The following is a 20,654-nucleotide window of genomic DNA, read 5'->3' as shown; positions in this document are numbered from 1 at the left end:
CGGTAGATTGAAAACAAGCAGGAGCCCAGTTCTACATGGGAACTTTTATTTGGATACACCTCAGCAGGAAATAGTTTAGCTGAAAAACTCTCAGTTCTCAAGCTCCTGCTAATACTATGCATGTGGGTTAAATGATAATTATGTTGAAAAGGATATTGCAGAGTTCAGTACTGCTGTCATTTAGATTGTCTTGTTCTGATTGCAGATAGAGCTCTTGCTAGTAACAGTGAACAAATTATACAGTTGCACTTGAGAGAATTAACTGATTAACAGTAAGCATTGGAGCTTGCTTTGAAAACATTTTTTTTAAATTAATTAATGTTCCTAAAATATGTTTTAAATGTATGCAAGGGTTGTCGTGTGCATTTTTTTGTTTGTTTTTTTTTACCAGTAAAGCCATGATAAACTGTTAAAAAAAACAACAATCAAAAATGGCTTTGAACAAACATTAGAATCAGGACACATGTGCAGTTCCCCATCAGCTCTTGATTGCTGTCCTTGAGTCCTTTGTCGTGGAAAAACTCATAAAACGGGCTTATTACCTTGATGCCTTTAGCAATATAAATGGAAAGTAACATCACTGACAAAATGTGTGAATCAAAATGCCATTGGAGAACAAACTCATTTTTGTCTATTCATAGAATTCAAAATGCAAATCCACGCTGCATATCATGACTTAGGCTGTGATTTGTTTATAATGAAAAACTTTCTTAAGGTTTGCAATTGAAAAAAAAAATACCAGCCTTGCAGCATAATACTCAAGAGAGAAAAAGAACATTATAGAAGTGAAGAAAGTTGATTTAGAAGCAAGAATAGAGGAGTCGACTTTAATTTCAATCCCAGCTTCTCCAAGGCTCGCTGCCTTAAATTTAATTAGAGCCTAGTGAGGCTGACTTAAACTGGTTTAAAAAATGACCCAGCTGAGACTGTTGATCTTCAGAGAACTTTTTCATTCATCATTGAGGTATCAAGAAAAATGTGAAATGACATTTCAAAGCTGTAACAATAAATAGTATTTTAAGATGTGATGCTGTCATGAGGTCCTTATTAGAATGCAGGCAGACGGTTCTTGAGTGATCTCAAGGTCAGGTGGGCTGCCAGGCACAATGAGCTGGGCTCTGTATTCATAAACACAGCCTCAACCTTTGTTGAACACACTCTTCTACAATTTAACTCTGTTTCTATTTGTCAGCGTGACCTTTCATGAGTCAAGATGAGAAATATCAGAGCTAATGAGTCCCTTGCAGTTGTGCCACTAAGAAAACATATTGTTCTGCCATTCCAACACGTGTTTCACATACAGTGGTGGAGTATACAGTTTGATATTGACCATATGTGTTTTCCGCCTATCACACCACATATGTGTAGTCACCTAGTTGAGTCGACGTATACTCCTTGTTAGGAAGAACACATATCCATTGAGATTCCAGTCCTTTTTTAATGAGCTAACATGTCACATTGAATGGGTTCACCTAGCTGTAGCACTTTGCAATTGAAGTTTTTATATTTTAGTTGTAGATTCACTAGCCTGGTGCATGCTTCATAAATACTTTCAGAAACACTGGGATTAAACCCTAAAACAGATGATGTATAGCTGTACCTCAGAGAATGCAACCCCTCCCCCGTCCCCAATCACCTGAAAAATAACCAAAAGATGGCAATTTGATTTATAATGACTAAATAACCCAGAGTACTACTGTAGTCACTCATTTCTCAGTGCACAGATGATGTTCACTTACTTCCACAGAGCACTCTTACTAAAAAGCTTCTCACATTAGACTGAATAGATGCTGTTCCATTTACACAGTCAACACGAGCCATTGTTTTTGAATGCTGACAGGTGATTCCGGTTCATAAAATAAGGATGAACCCAGTCACCATTCTCAAGGAGGTAAAGCCTGGTGGGGTTGCAAGCTTTTTTATAACCACAGTCATGCCAGCTGTAAATAACTGAATCTTGCGATGCTTCCCTTGCACTAGAAAATTCCCCTGCTTCACCCCTAGTTTCTCCTACTTTGCAGAACTGTTGGTGGGCTCGAAATTGTATACAGCATGTGAAAAAAGGGAGACGGTGAAGCATGACAGAAAGAAATAAGTAGCTAATTCAATATTGTTGTAGCCCCCCCCCCCCCCCCCCCCAAACACTTGGCAAGTTAAAACCATACCCAGAATCAACCTTCTGTTCATCCCATTCCAGGGGGAAGGCAGTGGTGCTGTAATTCTACCCGTGTAACAATTCAGCATTATGTTTAGTAAAATGAAAGCAACCAAGAAAAGCAAGTGAAGAGCCTTGCATGCATGTAAACTCGACTCCAGAGAGCTTAAGTCAGAATGACCGGAATAGACTAGCCCCCTGAAATCCACCAGGCGTGCCGGACCCCTCCTTCCTTTTAAGCTGCTCTATTGTTTTTCTCGGTAGCCAAACCTAGAAGCATCGGTACATTTTTTTTTCCTTCAACTAAACAAAAAAGTTTTGAAATGAAAAAGTGAACAAATGTATTAGCTGTTAGCTGCCCCTTTAAACACTGAAGCTAATACCATGAGAAGAGGGTCACTGCCTGGTAATAATAATAATAATAATAATAATAATAATAATAATAATAATAATAATAATAATAATAATACACTACTATTTTTTTTTTTTACTTAGTAGTCGCCAATTGATTTTATCCTGTTTTTCGCCCAATTTGAAATTGTATTTTAGGCTCAGCTCACCGCTCCCACCCCTGTGCTGACTCGGGAGCAGCGAAGACGAACACACGCTGTCCTCTGAAACGTGTGCCGTCAGCCAACTGTTTCTTTTCACTGTGCAGGCCTGCCATGCAGCCAACCCAGAGCTACGGTGTCGGAGGACAACGCAGCTCTGGGCAGCTTACAGGTAAGCCCGCAGGCGCCCGGCCAGTCTACAGGGGTCGTTGGTACGCAGTAAGCTGAGGACACCCTGGCCAACCTAAACCCTCCCCCCCGAGCGCTGCCGCCCCCTGGGGAGAGAAATGACTAAATCCGACCACCATGACTAAATCCCAGCCCTAATAATGATACAGGTTTCATCTAACCCACTTCTATTCAAGTACTGTATTTCAATATTCAAAAAGCTCAGACTTTACAGTGGTAAGATTAAAACAGTTAATGCAACTTCTTGCATACCAGCTAACTGGTTTCCATTACAGGGATAATTACCAGAGAAACAACTGTAATGAGCTTTTATACCCATGGTCACAAGGCTGTTTACCACTTAGCAACAGGTGCTTCCAGCAGCTGTAACTAAGGGAAAGGGTAGAAAGGAAGGACACAAATGCACACTAATCAATATGTTTAGCTTTTGTGTAATATCTTTAAAGTGTGAAATATTTGCATTCATGTGACCGTAATCTGAGGGGGTCAAACTTAGAGCAGTTTGTGTTTGTTCAGTTTTTTCTGCAAAAAAAATCCCAGTCACAGTTCGCAGTCATTTTCCATGCAGTATGCCAGAAGCAGATTATATCATTCATCTTTCGAAGGTACATTGTTAAGCAAATATGGAAAAGTATGTGAAGAAGGATCTAATGTATATTATGAAGATTAATGGGCTGTCCCTCAACTTTTGTCTCTTGCCATCTTTTACCTCAGGCTAAGGAGTTAATATGTTTGAGCCTTACAGTTGTAAACAGCTCTCATAAATCATGTGATGTTTATCATTACCTTCTTCGCTCTGCTATTCTCCATTCATCAGGCCTAATAGACAGTAGAATCAAATACAGTTCCTCTCTTAGCAGTCCTAGAGCCCAGGAGTTTTACCAACATTAAAGTGGAGGGTGGCCCAGTTTTGCCTGATTCTGGTGTATTTCATTAATTTACTTCAAATGTTTATAGAAGGCCCTGAGGAGGCAATAGGTAACAACACATTGCAGCATGTATAGTGGGTGGTTAATGCAATACATGTCAAACAATAAACAGTAAGACATATGTAAACATGAATAGATATTTTGATAGCGAGTGAGCCAGAAGCATAGGAAGCTAGACGAGTACACTCTGGGGATGTGGAGCTACTTTATTGAAAGATAAGGGAGAAGCAATATTTTCTACAGAGGTAGGCAGTGTTACAGCCTGTGGCAAGTTAACTACCATCCTGTAAAGGCTGCACCCAAAGCCTACATTCCCTAAAACAAAATGAACAGGAAACCCTGGTATAGTCAAGTGATGGCACTGGGTACCGACTGCAATTTGAAAAGAAAACACACTAGGCAAAGGCAGGTGCTTTTCACAACAACAGCAGCTTTATTGGAATAAATTGGAATAATTTAAACTGGTTGTACTTCTGTGCCAAGCTATCAGCAAGAGAAACTAGTTGAGACACAAGCCACAGCTCAAACCATACCCTAGAATCTGTATGCAAATATAACAAACCACAGTTTAAACCATTTATGAATCTTATCTGGCAGTTTCTGGTACCTGTTTCTCATAAAGCTGAGAATACATGTCATATCTCATATCAACCACTGGAGGGCACTAAAGTTCTACACTGACGCTCTACATCTCACAGTTGCCTCTTAGTCATTCCTGTGACAAACAAGGTTGTGAATAATAATGCAAAAAGCATTCACACAAAAAGGATGTCGTTGAAAGACAGTATTATTATTTTTAACAATCATAACTTTAAGTTATGCATCCATGGAATTCACTAATTTGCTTGGCTGCAATTACCTTTGAGAAACAGGGGAGAGATAGAAGAATAACACATGCATTGCCTTGCTCGAAAGACTGAAGGAGCAAAACAAAATGTATTCCCATTGTCCCAAAATGTACAGACATGTGATTATTAATATTACATTCTGTATAATCCTGTATATATATATATATATATATACCCTTCCTTTTAAACTATGGGCCATAACCTTAAAAACCTCAAGTTCTTAATCTTGAATTATATATATATATATATATATATATATATATATATATATATATATATAAACATGATGATCATGTTCTATGAACAATGTGTTCAGTATATGATGTAGATAATACACTTTTTTTATTTGCTCTGCAACAGTGACGACTAACTAATAGTAAAGTGACAAACCATGAATTAGATAACAGTCATGTGACCCAAAGTGTTGCACAACTAGAAGTGCTGTCTGCAATGCATTTTGTCCTGGTGTGATTTAACGCTATCAGGTCATTATTAAAGGTTTCATTTTATTAGGTGTAATTTACATGCAGTAGCCAGCCAATATGAACAATATAGTACTGTACTTTAGGCTTTTAGTTACTCACTTAGAAGAAGTACGTCAAGTATTTTCTCAAGGATATTTCTAAAGCTGAATTAGGCATCTTCACTTTTTCAACCTATTATCAGAACAATAATGTCCTTCATATGACACAAACTAAAACTACAGGGTATGACCTTGAGTATGCATTTTCACTTTGTTCCTGTGTATCTTAAGAGGAGTCCCTGTGGCTTACAGTTGAAAAGTCCTTTTGACTCATTGATGGCTCATTTTACAAGACATCTCCCTGATAAAACACAGGTAGAGCAAAAACAAAACTAAACCCCAAGGATACCAAATTCCAAACTGAAGTAACTAAAAACCACCTCCAGTTTCGTAAATAGCTTATTCCTCTAACCAATGTGTTTCAGCTTCTGATAGTTTGTCGGTTTTCTGAGACTTTAGAAAGAGGTTGCTGTTAGGAAACTCATCCACATTCTCTCACAACTATTGATGTTTCATGTTTTATTTTTTCATCAAGTGGGCAATTCTTTAGTGATGGCACAAGGGTACCCCCATATGAGGCTCCTGAAATGTTGACAAGGGAACACTTAGTCTCAGATGTGACAACCATGTACTGACACAAGTTACTCATTTATATTACTTAATGATAAATTACATTTGTGGAATTAAAAGCAAATCATACAATTGAATTGAATTAATTTTAATTTATACCATAGCTAGTTAATCAACAATGTATAATTATATATTGATCACCAGAAATTACACATTTACCAATAAATGTGCGATTCTCGTTACCTAGACTGGGATGTTATTGTATAAACTCTACTTTAATTAATCATCCATTTAAATGATTTTTAAAATCAATCAACACTATAATGTTGACATTAAATAAACAGAAAAATATGAGTTTCATTACCAGATTCTGTATAATAGGAGTTAAAGGCATATGTCATTTGAATAATATTTCAAAACACAAATAATTCATTTTTACTTGGTTAATATCCTACTCTGCCATTCCCTGTTCACTGCATTCATTCCCGGTTGTTGATTCTGCTAAGATCATTACTTACCATGTTTACTACAGTATGCATTTCAGCATTTAAACCACTGTCTGCTGAATTTCTATAGAGATTTTCCATTTACTAACTCACAGTTGCCGAGGGGCAGGAATTACAGTTACACAACCCCTGTGGTCATTTCACACCCAGGGTTCCTTTCTGCAGCTTAAGAACAAAAGGATTTTTCAAAATTGTGTCAGTCAAAGAACAGGGGTTCCAGAGATCTTGTTCATAACGTTTTGTTAAAATTGCTTCCCTCATCACCAATAGAGAGACTTTTCAGGGATCTAGTGGTTGGAAGAAGCAGTCGTTTCCAATAGGGGTATGCACGAACCCAGCCTGACTGGATCTTGGGGTATTTGGGTCCTTTTTTCTGGTTAGTGGGTGCAAATTCAAGTGTGATGGTACTTTCTTTGCCAGTATTACATTATTTTAAGAAAAACACTTACATATTGTTTGGTGAAATGTCAATGCAAACCCATTGAGAGCACTTTAAAGCCTCTTTCACTTCCTTGTAAAACATCAAGTTAATTTATAGCCTGAAAAAAATACAAGCTAGGATTATAAAATGTCATGCTGGATTTGTTGTGAAGAGTTCTCCAGTTGTAATTTTGAGAATGGTTTCAACACTCTCTTGGGGAGCTGTAATGCATCAGCAATGCTCATTATAGTTGTTACAGCCTTGAAAAGCCAAGGGCTTGGTTCTCAAGCCTTTTCCCTTTTGTTCTGATGTATCAAAGAAGGTTACATGGTTAGCATTGGGTTTCATTGTGAGACAGTGTTAATGTTATAATAATAATAAAAAAGCATGCTGTTCCTTGAAGTAATTTACTGGAGTGCTGGTAATAAGCGGAATTAGCTGAACTCTCTGCTCTGCTAGTTAAGGATGAGCTTTTAAGTTAAAGCTGCTCTTAACCCTACACGGTACAATGCGTAGGCCTGAAAAACTGCCAAAACACAGAAGAGTTACTTTTGAAAGGTGCAAGGGTGCTTTGGTATACAATCAGACATGCATGCCAGAAATACATATTGTGACTGACAACCTCCCATTTGAGATGGTACATTTTTAGCTCTTGCTACTATAGTACTGTATGTGCAGTTTGTCCTTGCATTGTTTCATATATGTTCAGATCTGTTATCTGTGATTTCTATTTTGAGGTTTATAGGATGAGTCATGACAAAAGGGACATCCAATTACTTTAAAACATGGAGTGCTAAATCTATTAACTGTAATGACATCAAAGCAATGCAAATGGAAAAATGCACAGGACAGGCGAAAGTTGATTGCACCATTTGCTTTAATAAAAGTGAATAAGTGTAATTTTCATCAAATCTCTGAAATTGCTTATGATATTGCCTTCAGTGTGGAATGTATTTTCTAAAAAGTGACTAAAACACACAAAGCAAGCTTGAAAATAAAACTAGTAATTTTTTTTTTTTCACCTTTTAAAAATCTGGTGAAGTCAAAAGTGTTTTCCTCTCATAGCACTACTCGTGATGTGCTTTAAGTTCAGGCAGCCGCTACAAGTTTGAAAGCCAGCCCTATTACTTCTTTGATATCAGCATCACAAGGGTATCCATGTATTATACAAAATAATTGATGGGCCTCTTCAGTGAGTTACACGAAAACCATTTCAATATATATAGTGTGTGTGTGTTTGTGTAAAATATGTAGGAAAAACAACTTCCTAAGACAGAATCTGGTCTTTGCTAACACTCATTTATTACCCTGGGCTTGCATTTCCTTTCACCAAATAACAACTTCCTAACTGATATAAATGAGCATGTTTTTTATGTTTTATTTAATGAAGATAAACAAACATTTAATGAAGACAAACAAACACTGTTTTTTTCATATTGGTATTTCTGCTTCCTATTTCAACTGAAGACTTATCTTGCAGACATTGTATCATGTTTTATCCATGCAAAAAAGTAAGCGCCTATCGATTAAGCATAAACATAGGAAAATGTACATTTTAAAAGCAGCCACAGGGATGCAAATGACAAGTTTGTAAAAGACATTTGCATTGGAGATGTCTCAACCCTGATTATTCATGCTTGGGTCTCTTCGGAAGTGTAAAGCTTCGATCTCTACTAAACAATACATTTGTTTACAAGCTGTAGAGAAAAATAAAACTGACAAGCAATATTATTGATGTCAAATAGATGTTTATTGGTATAGCTCAGAAAAAGTACCACACCCAGCTACTCAGTTCAGTTTGTTAAAGAAAAAACATTATAAAAGAATAATTAGTTCCAATACAAAAATGATTACAAAATTCCTTACAATGCTTTAAGCTTTTTAAAAATATGTATGTAGATGAGTACAAAAGTGAAGAAACCAGATTGTATTCATATACAATATAGCTATATGGCTACTTGCTTGATCTAAGCAAGTAGCCATATAGCAGCAGTGTGGAGTAGTGGTTAGGGCTCTGGACTCTTGACTGGAGGGTTGTGGGTTCAATCCCCAGTGGGGGACACTGCTGTTGTACCCATGAGCAAGGTACTTTACCTAGATTGCTCCAGTAAAAACCCAACTGTATAAATGGGTAATTGTATGTAAAAATAATGTGATATCTTGTAACAATTGTAAGTCGCCCTGGATAAGGGCGTCTGCTAAGAAATAAATAATAATAATCTAAGAATATGTTTTTTTTAAAATATCTATAATCCTTTAAATTACCATCTATCTCATCCCAGTATGATTATAATTTGTTCTTTGGAAACTATAAATGATTTAAATGAACTTTGCCATTAATCACTAAAACTTTTTTGTGGTTGGTAACAAGCTTGTCTCATTATCGGAGGTGACATTAAAGATCAGTGCATGAATACATTTTATTAACTGCTGCAGCTGTTTATTTTATTTTTTACAATGGGCCTAAGTTGATGTTAATTACATGGCCACACATTAAATGGCCGAAGAAAGACTGAAAGGCAGTCTTATAAAGTAATAATCAAAGATTCTTTTTCTGTTTCTAATTGCCTATCAAAAAACAACTGTATGTTTTAACCCTAGAAGGAAAGACATTTTTGGAGGGAAACATACTGCTTTGTTTTTTTATTGTTAGGGGCTAACATTCAGGAAGTACTACTGAATATGCTGGGTATTATAGTGAGCTTAGAACAGTAGTTTAAAGACAAGGATCCAGGAGTTAAAGCGTATGTTCAGCCACTGGCTTACAATGTGACCTTGGTGTCACTTCACCTTGATGTATCTCACACCCAGCCAGCTGTAAAGATGAGGTGTAGTGCATTACGAGCCAGGTGGCACTGGAAATTAAATGGTATGGTTTGGTATGGCAATCCTATAGGTAAACAATACAAAAGTCATTAGACCGAAAGATAGAAAAAGGGTTTAAATCAAGTGTGGCCCACAAATCATTCTGCTATAGTAGCTGTGTGTGTTTCTCGTGGGTTCAGGCTCCTAACTTATATCAGAAATCTTTCTCACCTGACGGTTTACGCTCCAAACAGATGATAAATAGAAAAAGCATCCAAGCCTAGTGAAGGCAGGCGAAGTCAGGACTGAGAATGCATGTTCTTTACCAAGACTGAAACATTTTACATAGCCCACAAGTAGAGAATACAATATATTTGAGAACACCCAACTCTCACGAAATGTAGGTAACACTTCAGTTTAGGTATCTGCAATTTGTGATTATAAACAGCAGCAAAAAAAGCAAAAAAAAAACAATGGCAAAAGTGTATAGTAACTGTACTGAAAAACAAAGCAGTGCCATACAATTGGTGAGACAGACAGACAGACATAGAAAGACAAACAGACCTGAAAAGACGGGCAGACAGACTGTATCTATTATAAACAATAGCAAAAATAAATAAATAAATACAAACCTAATCCCCTATACCTTTAAATATGTAATGCAGAGTACTGTAAGGTAGAGTGCAGATTGCGGTTTGCTTTTCTCTATGACAACAGGGAAAAAGAGGCTTGCAGGTTTCCACAACAGATAACAGCAGTGCTCAGAAAACTGTGAAGTTCAGATAATCAAGCTTTTACTGTGAAGACATACTGCAAATACTGGAGCAACTGTTCATGCTTAAACCAGTTTTAGTGTTACAATACAGGACCACAGTTGGGTTAAGAACTTTTAATATGCTTGAAAGGGAAAGTGTTGATTAATGCAGACACATTAACAGATGGTCCATGTGCCACTTCATGGTATTTTAATGTGCTGCTGTGTCCAGAAATGTCAAATAAATGAAATGTGACATATGGCTATTCATAAACCACAGTTTAAAATTCAAAACTTACATTTTTTTTAATGAATATAAATAAAGTGCCATTTGAATTTCTCTGAAATCCATAATTGCTTTTTTGTTTTGGTATGGTAGTTTATGTATGAATGCATGGTAGAAAGTACCAGGGTTAACCCTTTAGTGACTGAAGTATATTCAGACGCTGCTAACATGATCATATTTCAAATATAGTTCTCAGTTCACACCTCGGCATAGGCAACTAATATCCATAACTTTTTAAAATCTCATTCCCTTACAACTTCAAAACACTACCTTAAAATGCAAGGTTAAACTTATACCAAAGTGTAATGATGAAGGCTATAGTTTAAATATTTGTCTTCTTTCTAAGATTCATCTAAAATCTCCTTCCTATCATTACATTCTAACTTCATATCTTTACGTGCAGCACTGCTTCATGGGCAGCTTGTATGGAATCAGTTTTCTAAAGCGTGACTTTTTATTATGACATGTGCAGAGCTATTATTGACTCAGTTGCCCCCGGGTATTTGACCTTTGACAAAAAGGAAATATACTGTAGAAATCAAGGTGTGCAGCAACTCACAGTGCAACTAAAAAAACACAAAAGCAATGGACTGGCTAATACCAAACAGAGTAAAGGTGCAAACGGAATGAATGACAGATGCAGTTGTGTAGATGTATGTAGGTCTAGCAGCAAAAGGTTAAATGTCTGTGATCTAATGAGTGTTTCAGAAGTCAGGCATCAGGCTTATATGTATATTTCTTTCAGGTGTGAAATGTCTTAAGCACAATTTCAGATAATTGTGATGTTTGGTGCAGATAACCAACAGGGTCTAGACACCCAATTTAACTGTGAACATTCTCGTTGGCATAGTGTATGATATTGCCTATGGTGCCTGATCTACTGGGTAGACTAGAATTAAAGAAGCATGAAGGTACTGTACTTACATGGCATGATTATAATGTTGGAATGAATGTACAAAAGAGTTATTTTAATTGACTGGTAACACTCTCATATTATGGCAGCAAATCTAAAAGAATTCTCTTAGAATTTCATGGGACAGCAAAGGACACATAAACCATTCACTATCAAGTATCACTTGTCCTACATGGAAATATGGAAAGTACAATGAAACAAGTAAAACATGTTTTCGGATCAAGTCATAAGCATTGGGATTCCTTCAAATTTGGGGTAGGCATCTAATGGTGGCAAAGAAACAGAGTCCCAAAGGAATTCTTGACACAGTTTCTTACATTAATTTGAAATGAAGCAAAAAAAACAAAAAGCAAGCTGATATTACTTATTAATTTTCACAGAAATTATGCAAATTTCCATTTTTCCTAGCGCTTGAAGACTTTCAAGCATGACTGGACACCATCAGCATAACTTTATATTCTTGTGACCTATTCAGTCATGTGGCTGTTGATGATGTTTTATTTTTGTTGCACATATATTATGCTAGAACATGCTAGAGCCAGACAGCTGCTCTATTTAATAAAGTATATCTAAAGAGTGTCAGGCTAGCCTTGGGGGTGAAATATTCAGCATTAAAAATGAATACATATAGTAAACCTATAGGGAAGTGGTAATTACCCCATAGGTACATGCCCACTAAAGTTAACAAGACTTCAGGAATCTTGCTTTACATGGTGACACAAACATCATGCAGCCCAACCTTGGTACACCGAGGGTCCTATTTTAATGATGTTGTAAACAGAAGAAGTATTTTGATCTGCCACTGTTTGGATGATTAGTATCTGATGTATGCACTTAGACTGCACATACTCCTGACACTTAAAAAAAAAAAAAAATGTTATTAGATACAACATTTTTTAAATATCAGTAAAATCCTATATAAGTTGTGTTCTGTTGAAGAAACTTCAGTATGATATTTCTAGATCTATACAAGTCTTCTGTCGTTTAGGTAACTAGCTACCATAATTAATATATGTTTCAGGAGTTGTATAAATAGTTTCCCTTGTCATTCTTTATGTTCCCTTATAATTTAAACTATCCATTTTGAAGAATAATTGCAAATATAGTTGTTATTGCAGTTCCAACCACTTCTCGTACTATGAAGCAACCAAATTGTTTAATTACTCTTCAAGGTGAGAGAATATGTTGCAATGTCTGCACTACTCCATACCTACTTTAATTAGGTACCATAAGTAAGATTCAAAGCATAGGCCCAGCTGACTAGTAAATAAAGTAAAAGTATTCTCCTATGGCTGATTTCTGTACCAACATGATTTGTATTATTATATTACATAAATAGGCGAACTCCAAAATATTTGTAGAAATAGATTTGTATTTTATGCTGTTAAAATTAGAGGCATAATTAGAGACACAAACATGGGGTGAACTGGATCCCACGTGATTTGCTGTTGTTTCTCATTTAGATCAAACAAAGGTTTATTTAACCTGTTACACAAAATCTAGTTTACCATTTTTTAAGGGAGATAGCCAATAACATGCTTCCATTTTATTGTCTTGATAGCACATGACAGGATTAATGCTACCTGCATTTACTACCAATTCATCTTTCTTTTGGGTCATTTTCATTGAGGCACAATTTTCTTTTTCCACAAATGAAAAGTATTTTTAAACACACCCCTCAAACAGCAACCAAATATTAAATGATTAATCTAAAAATCCTGTATCATATGATGTAGCAAGAAAAAAAATAAATAAAAAATAACATTCAAAAAATGGTATCTTCTTTGAATTGCTTAAAATGCTTAGAGCACACCTGAGTGCAGGTTTGTGCTGTTGGCTCCCTGAAATGCTACTGTAGTGCTTATTACTGGGTATAATGGCTCTTCTAAGAGAATAAATCATTTTTTAATCTCAATTCCAACTACTGTGGGTTTTAGTTGCAGGGACAACTGGTTATGTTTCAAAGGAATGAAGAAAAGGTACATTATTGCACCTGGTGAGAGCCTGAGGCTAATCCTGCCCTGTTGTTTCCAGTCTTCAGGGGCATTATGAAATGTCGATAATTTTGGATGGCCCCTTAAGATAAAAGATATTCAGTTAATTTAAATAGTATTAATAAAATACATTGCAGAGAGTCACCATTGGCAGGCAATTATATAGGCAGGCAATTATATTTCAATTAAATATGACACTGGTCATTTAGCTGTGTAAACACTTAAATGGGTCTCGTCTAGGGGATATCCTTTCTTAGCATTACGTTATTTTAAAGAAGGATATTATATTTAATGTCCCTTTTTTAGACATAAAAACTCCAGTGTTTGTTGGTTTCTTTGGGGCAAAAGAGACTGGAGTAGTTTTCAGCAAGTAATGCGTCTTTCTATAAAATGCTTAGTGGCGTTATGCATCTGGCTGGGTGATTTTAAATAGGAGCAGTGTGAAGAAATAAATGAGAAGAAAAAAAATACTTTTCTAGAGAGAAAATATTTTGCTGATATAAATGATTTATTTAGCACTTCTCAGCTTAACCTTCTAAGCAGCCCTGCCCCTTGGTGTCTACGGCTCATCTAATTTTTGCTGCTTTCTTAAGGCTATCCAGTGGACTTTCCTTCCTTTCACTAAAACGGGTTATCTTGCAACTACTAATATGGATAATAACATTAAGTCATGGGCCCTATTCACAATACTTGAAAGAAGTAGAGCTATGGCCAAAATCACCTAGAATTTTAGGATTGAGACATCATTAAAAAAAAAACTAAAAACTAAAAACTATATGAACATAATTTTGATCTTTTATTTAACATGATGTAATCAAGGAAGCTACAGAATTATATCACAAAAGTCTTCCTGAAGCCATAATAGCAGTACAGTATTTCACATTAGATTTCGAAATGTCAAATTTTTTAATTTGTTAGTTTTTTGTTAAGTATACGGAAAACTACAAAGCCATAGGTAATTCAATATTAACGTAACATTCAACTTTATGAAGCAATGTAACTCTAAGGGGAGATGCAAAACCTAAAATTCAATGTGATGCAAGACTTTTGGCCACAGCTGTATGTCGTTTATATCTGGTACTAGTCAAAAGCCAGTCAACCTGGCCTTTTTTTCCCCCTGAACATGATTTCTCTGATTTGGTGATGCATGAGACTGTCTTTACAAAATAATAGTTTACAGGTCAGTGATCCTGAGCACACATCACTCGAGACCAGTACAAGCTCCCCAGTCTCTGATTTTGATGAGCTGGCCTGCCCTGGGGGTGGGGGTGTATATCAAGAGCAGAGGCGTCTAACTCGGCACAGATCGATCAGGATCACTGTGCCTTATTAGGTTAACATAGAAAAGAAATACTGCTACAGGTCCCTATTCACAAAGCTTTATTTAATTGATGTTTTTAGGGGTGTATTCCTATTTAGTTGCTGGTATTTGTGGGTTTAAAAAGTACCTAATGATAACCTTTATTGATTATAATGTTAATGATGTAACTACTGGTAAACTTATGGTAGCCTACGGACAAAACCATGCCAAAAAATATGAGATTCAAGTAATAAAGGCAAACACAAAAAGTTTTTTCCATTTGAGCTTGACATAGTCCTCAATAATGTGACCCACACAAGTGAAGAGTCTTGTTGTTTTAAGCACCTAGTAAATGAGCAAGCCTGTGTACCTTGTAAACCTTGAAAAATGTCTGTTTCACTAAGGTGTTATAACTGCAAATAAGTGTGATTCTTTCTAAATAAAGCACCGATACTATTAGCCAATGCCCTAGAGGGCTGACCATCTAGCCCCTGATCAGTCACCTGTGGTTCTCACAGAAGCAATCTCAAGAATGTCCCCAAGGCTGCACAGTCTGATTGAATGGCTGTCAGAAGATTCCCTAGATAATTTGTTCAGAGGGGTTTTGATTGTTATGGACATGAATTCAATCCCAACCCCAAGCCAACCACCTACTGTATATACCCCTTGCAGATAACATTTTGCTATCTCACATGTGCTATCTCTCTCTCTCTCTCTCTCTCTCTCTCTCTCTGTGTACTCTCTCTCTCATACACACACACACACACACACACACACACACACACAATATATGGGCAGAGCACCATCTATCCTTAAAGGAACAGGAACCGTTACAAAAGCAATATATATATATATATATATATATATATATATATATATATATATATATATATATTGCTTATATATATATATATATATATATATATATATATATATATATATATATATATATATTGCTGTGTACTGTATTGTCTGAGTACAGAAACAATATCAGAAGATGATGATTTCACACACCTGCTTTTCAACAGCATTTGAGGCAAATATATAGGTTTAATTTAATAAAATGATTTCTGAACAGCCTCATGGATTGTATGCGTAAGGCTCCGGTAGGGTCCATTGATATTAACGGTAACACTGCTGGTGAACTTATACTACAGTGTTGTGGTAGGAGGCCTCACCTGTGAAAATAAAACACATAAAGATAAACTTATAAGTGAACACTGAGTGTTTTTCCATGGTGAGAGGCGCAAATAATAAGACAATATTATTATTATTATTTATTTCTTAGCAGACGCCCTTATCCAGGGCGACTTACAATTGTTACAAGATATCACATTATACATTATTTCACATTATACAGATATCACATTATTTTTACATACAATTACCCATTAATACAGTTGGGTTTTTACTGGAGCAATCTAGGTAAAGTACCTTGCTCAAGGGTACAACAGCAGTGTCCCCCACTGGGGATTGAACCCACAACACTCTGGTCAAGAGTCCAGAGCCCTAACCACTACTCCACACTGCTGCCCAAACTGTTTCAAACTGGTTACTATTACCCCTTTAAATGACTCTAGAAAGTTCAAATCTATCTGAATCTTCAAAAGTTTCAATTGTGGTTGCACAACTAGTATATAATCACGTTCCCTGACTCTGACTGTTGTTGTTTTAAGACCGATCCCCAGTGGCAAGCAATGCTGTGACAATGTTCCTGCACTTCCTTTTGAAGATCAAGCTGCTGTGCCAGGATGTTTAAAAACGGAATGCTAACCTACACAAGTGGACAAAAAACAACAACAAGAACCTTTTGAAGAACTTCAAAGCCATCCAATTGAGGTTTTCTAGGTTCATAAACTTAGTCATTAAAGATGAAAGGCCACTACATTTAGATTTCTTTTTAAAAACTCCTGGCATTTGAGCTGCCATATCTATCTATCTATCTATCTATCTATCTATCTATCTATCTGTCTATCTATCTATCTATCTATAATTATTTTAAGCTAAAAAGCTTACAGATTTGTAACATTTGTTTGAGGCTGAACGGGAGAACACAGCAAAACGGTGAATCATCACAAAGACTTCCACCTAGGGACATTCATTTAAATTTATCGAAGAGTAAAGTAGCTAAGAATTAAAGAAATCCAACCACAGTAAAAGGTCACTCGTTAAAATGCAGATTACACAATCTCATGAATTAATGTAAGCAAACAGATTGATTCTCAGCATATAGATGGAACATTTAATGCATAGGATTAATAGGCTGGTTAATATTGATTCATATTGGGAAACAGGATTAAATTGACACAGCAGAGTATGCAATGTCCCATCTTTGGAACTTGCTTCATAGAGAAAACCAGTGTTTGGGGGTGGGGGGGATTCTTTTATGGTAAAGAGACTAATTTTGTAAGTGGGTTCTACAGTCACATGACAAGGTAGCATTTAATAAGCTAATCCAAGTAAGTGCTTTCAACAGAGATGCCAATTGTCAGGAATTATATTGAGAACTGCAGCGCTCAGTTAGATCCCCTTCAGATACATTGTGAACTCATGCAGTGATATTATTCTCTCACAAATATTTCAAAACGTTTGGTAAAGTGTTGTTTAAAATGTCTACTACAAACAACTACAAGTTAAATTAAACCTGCAGAAATGACACAATTTGTTTATGTTGCATTGGCTATGCAATAGTCACCGGTCTTCACCAGGGAGTTCCAGAAGAAGCGTTGCATTGGTTCTGGTGCTCCCGCTGGTTAGGGAGGCAAAATCGGAAGCGACTGTTTCTCCCCATCGCGCTATAGTGGACCCTACCAGCCAGGTGCCTAGTGAGCTCGGGCGGCCACCTACAGGCTGGCTTTTGTCCTCCAGAGGCCCATAGCTCACTAACATCTGCTCTTAGGTTCCTGGGTGTAGAAGAGGAAGCTGGCTTGGTCATGGGATGGGAAGACGCCCACTGGACCTTCAGTTCCCCTAAGCTATGTGTGGAACTGCTGCGGTGAAGGGAAACAAATAATTGGACATTCTAAATTGGGGATAAAGTAACTGGATAGTCTAAATAAAAATAATAATACAAAAATATGCATGGCTTCATTTTAATAGCTAGTCCTTCCTTGTTCATCTTTGTTTTGAAGCTAGTTCTAAAGGCCCTTTGAACAAATTCTGAGTACTACCCTTCTATTAAACAGTAGAATTATGGATTTCTTAATAGTAATTACTTGAAATTCAGTTACAAGCAACATGGGGGGAGATAATCTGGAATATGGCACTTTTAAAGGTGTAAAATGCTAATGGTACCTAATTCATTCTTTTGAATTTAGCTATCCTTTATTAAGCTTCTAAATATTGTAAAAGATAAGTGACTGAAAAAACGCTGACTTTTATTTCTTTCTGCAATGATTTCTTCAAGTGCAGACATTTTTAATATGATGGCAAATTTCCACTTATCACTATAAAATGAACTGAATTTTTTTTAAGAGTGCCATTTTGTTCTTTAAAGACAATCATAACTGAACATGAGTTGGCATGCTATTGAGGCTATATCTGTGTGGGGTTCAATTAATTTTTCTTTTAGGGGTTATTTTGGGGTTTGGGAGATAAAGACTGTATCTAAGCCCCTATATTGTAATTACTTCTGCCATTCCCTCTCAAGAATACTAGAGACTGAAATTGAGCTTTCTTTATTGAAAATTGGCATAACATTCTTCTAATAAAAAACATATAATAAAAATCCACTGCTGAGTTAAACCACCCCACAAGATGGTGGAAGGGCACATCAGGTTTACTTTCCTTACTTCCACTTGTGTGGGTGACTTTGACTCTTTTTGGTGTAAAAAAGAAAGACATTCATCAGGAAAAAAATCTTTAATGGAAGGGCTTTTAAATTTAGTGTCTATTTAACCCAGAGCATAAACTTTAAAGAGCAACCACCAAATCACACGATGGAACAGGGCCTTACAATTGCATTGATCATCCCGACTAATTAGAATCTTATTTTTAGGAGAGAGGTTTCCAATTTTTAATTAAAGTTATACCAGACTTTTTACTAGGAATATAACCACAGACCTAGATTCACTTTTCCAAACAAAGGTTTATGGAACTGTTTTCTTCTTATGTAGCCTTATAGAAAATATAAATATTAAGGCCTTTTTGTCCGTGTTTGATACAAATGCATGAATACATTTTGTAACAAACCATTTATGCTTGAGTTTTATGCTCTTATCAACAACAACAAATAAATAAATAAATAAATACGAGGTTCTCATAAGCACGTACTGTTAGTGTTAAAATTATTTTAGACAATATACGTTTTCACAAATTACCATAAAGAAATGTGACATTTAATTCTCTTGAACACACTTTTCTTATCAGCTGTTTGCCACTTGCTGTCTGTGCAAATGTCTCTTCCGATGCCAAGTAAATGCAGCTTAAAACCACATCTTGCAACTTCAATTTCTTATGATCCACCCAATTTTGTAGGGCACTAGTGTTATACAGAATATAAAGGTCTCGTTTCACACTTGAAATCATTATTGTAACAGTAAAGTGCCTTTTTTGAGAATGCAGGTGATGGACTAATATATAGTTTAATATATATATATATATATATATATATATATATATATATATATATATATATATATATATATATATATATATATATTTCATAATGTCCAGGAAGTGCAGTATTCTTGTAAATCCATCTTCCTATTTTGTAATTATTATTATTATTATTATTATTATTATTATTATTATTATTATTATTATTATTATTATTATTATTATTGTTTATTTTTTAATATGTATTATTTAGGAATCTAATAGTGTAATACTGTGTGTGCAAAATGCATTTACAACAGCAACACAAACATTATTTATTAAGGCACAAGAGCAATTACAATTTCAATAAACTGTGAAATTACTGAGTTTGAGAAAAGGGATTATGTACAAGTAAGTAAAATTAGAAAATACCCTAGTTTGCAATATATGCAGATTTTGTTATATGATGTATCTAATCCTACAGCTATGGCCAAAAGTTTTGATTCACCCTATAGAATTAACTCATTTTGCTTCAAAGTCAAATGAAACCTGATGATTAATATTATTTTAAAATATTGAATTACATACCGCTTTGTAGTTTTCCATACACCTAAAGAAAAAACTGACAAAAAGGCAGTTTCTTTGTTGACTGTCTACATTTGCATAAAACCACCACTGAAAGCATAGCAGCCAGAGACTACAAACCTGTCTCTACTTGAATGACACTGGGAGCTACATATTTTGAGGTGTGGAAGCAGACCTCCCTCATTCTTAGTATAGTATTATGAACTCAACAAACCAATCTGTTAATAGTAATTGTGACATTACTGTGAGCAGATGATTATATATTATTGCACTACATCTTTTTCTTATTCATTATCTGGAAAAAAGGCTTCCTTATTCTGGAATTACTATTGATTGCTCTACCTGAAAATGCAATTATGCCTCTTCCACAATACCGAGTGGCTCATATAGCTTTGAAACATTAACAAAGTTGTGTGCAGTCTTGAATGTAACCCTCTTTGGTAAAGCATCAATACCACTTACTTGCTGTCAGTGAAATACTAGACAATAAGATTTAGAGATGAGAACCAACAAAGGTTTAAAAAAAACAAGAGGAAAAGACAGCAGTGCTTCATTGCACTGTGAAAAAAAAAATAATAAATTTGAAATAACTTTTGTCTTCAAACCAGATTTAAACCACAAGCTTAGGAGTGGGTTGCTTATTTTCGTATCTTTTTTCTTTTCTTTTTTAATACAGTAATGAAATTAATTTAGTGCACTTATTAATCATAACTAGAATAGTCATTTGATTTGTTTGGTTTCAAAAGTGACATTACCGATCAAGCCGAGAAAGAAAGAAATAAACAAGTA

Source organism: Acipenser ruthenus, chromosome 17, assembly GCF_902713425.1.
Source record: "Acipenser ruthenus chromosome 17, fAciRut3.2 maternal haplotype, whole genome shotgun sequence".
Taxonomy (NCBI): domain Eukaryota; kingdom Metazoa; phylum Chordata; class Actinopteri; order Acipenseriformes; family Acipenseridae; genus Acipenser; species Acipenser ruthenus.
The sequence above is the reverse complement of the archived record's forward strand: the minus strand, read 5'-3'. Positions refer to the sequence as shown.